Below are 2,147 nucleotides of genomic sequence, written 5' to 3' on the forward strand. Positions count from 1 at the left end.
CCAGAGCAACATGGCTAAACCTTGTTATGGCTAAAAATACAAAAATTAGCTGGGCGTGGTGGGTGTGCCTGTAGTCCCAGCTACTCGGGAGGCTGAGGCAGGAGAATTGCTTGAACTAGAGAGGCAGAGGTTGCAGTGAGCCAAGATGGCGTCACTGCTCTAGAGTCTAGGCAACAGAGTGAGACGCTGTCTCAAAAGAAAAAAAAAAAAATTCATGCAATAAAACATGACTATGAAAAGTATTGTCGCCTGCTCTGTCGCCTGCTACCACTGTCTAGATCCGAGTGGTTCACTGCACCACGAAGACAGATTCCAGACGCCGGGAACTCACGCCTCCAATCTCAGACGCTATGTCCAGCAAAGGCTCTGTGGTTCTGGCCTACAGTGGTGGCCTAGACACCTCCTGCATCCTCAGGTGGCTGAAGAAACAAGACAATGATGTCATTGCCTACCTGGTCAGCATTGGCCAGAAGGAAGACTTTGAGGAAACCAGGAAGAAGGCACTGAAGCTTTGGGTGAAAAAGGCGTTCATTGAGGATGTCAGCAGGCGGGGTTGTGGAGAAGTTCATCTGGCCAGCCATCCAGTCTAGTGCACTGTATGAGGACTGCTACCTCCTGGACACCCCTCTCACCAGGCCCTGCATTCCCTGAAAACAAGTGGAAATCGCCCAGCGGGAGGGGACCAAGTATGTGTCCCACGGCACCACGGGAAAGGGGATCAATCAGGTCCAGTGTGAGCTCAACTGCTACTGGCTGGCCCCCCAGATAAAGGCCACTGATTCCTGGAGGATGCCTGAGTTCTACAACCTGGTCAAGGTCCGAAACGATCTGATGGAATATGCAAAGCAACTCTGGATTCCCATCTTGGTCACTCCCAAGAACCTGTGGAGGAGCATGGACAAGAACCTCATGCACATAAGCTACGAGGCTGCGATCTTGGAGAACCCCAAGAACCAAGCGCCTCCAGTTCTCTACATGAAGACCCAGGAGGCGGCCAAAGCCCCCAACACTCCTGACATTCTCGAGATCGAGTTCAAAAAAGGGGTCCCCGTGAAGGTGACCAACGTCAAGGATGGCATCACCCGCCAGACCTGCTTGGAGCTCTTTATGTACCTGAACGAAGTCGTGGGCAAGCACGGTATGGGCCGTATTAACATCGTGGAGAACTGCTTCATTGGAATGAAGTCCCGAGTTATCTACCAGATCCCAGCAGGCACCATCTTTAACCACACTCATTTAGACATCAGGGCCTTCACCATGGACCGGGAAGTGTGCAAAATCAAACAAAAACTGGGATTGAAATTTGCTGAGCTGGTGCACTCCAGTTTCTGGCACCGCCCTAGGTGTTAATTTATCCACCACTGCTTCGCCAAGTCCCAGGAGCGAGTGAAAGGGAAAATGCAGCTGTCTGTCTTCAAGGGCCAGGTGTACATCCTCCGGTGGGAGTCCCCACTGTCTCTCTTCAACCAGGAGCTGATGAGCATGAACGTGCAGGGTGACTAGGAGCCAATTGATGCCACCAAGTTCATCAACATTAATGCCCTCAGGCTGAAGGAACATTATCATCTCCAGAGCAAGGTCACTGCCAAATAGGCCCCTGTTCAATGAGGAGCTGGGGCCTCCTCAATTTCCAGATCCCCCAAGTACAGTTGCTAATTGTTGTGATAATTTGTATCTGTGACTTGTTCTCCCTGGCTGGCAGCGTAGTCGGGCTGCCAGGCTCCACATTTGTTCCCTGGTCCCCCTGAAGCCTGTAAATGTCGTCATTGAAGGGAAGGATGGGGAGCAGCTGCAGTGGGGAGCTATAAAATAACAATTAAAAGATATTTTTGTAAGTATTGTCTTGTGTAGATAAATGCTGCACTTTGTTCATATTCTCCATCTAGTTGATTTAAAAACCTCCTTATTTCTGCAGGGGCACTGGGACATACCAACTACCGGTCAGTTCCCAGGGCAGCTTCCAGATCCTTTGCATATAATAATCTCTTTTTCTGATCTTTTTATTATTTTGTGCTTCTGATTTTTCTTCGTTCCTGATTCCTTCATTGAAAAGTTAAGAATAATATCTGCAAATAGGTGTTTCATCAAGGGAAAAGTTTGTATAGAGGGTCATTTGAAGGACTCTTTCTCTTTTCTTTGAATGGCTT

The 2,147-nt window shown here is 49.0% G+C and overlaps 1 pseudogene; it reads left to right on the top strand.

Moving 5' to 3' along the window:
• The first annotated feature begins 259 nt into the window (after nt 1-259).
• LOC116531937 lies at nt 260-1,608 on the top strand (annotated as a pseudogene).
• Nucleotides 1,609-2,147: the final 539 nt, after the last annotated feature.

The sequence above is a fragment of the Sapajus apella genome, unplaced genomic scaffold (genome assembly GCF_009761245.1).
Source record: "Sapajus apella isolate SASKATOON/1434 unplaced genomic scaffold, GSC_monkey_1.0 scaffold73, whole genome shotgun sequence".
NCBI lineage: Eukaryota > Metazoa > Chordata > Mammalia > Primates > Cebidae > Sapajus > Sapajus apella.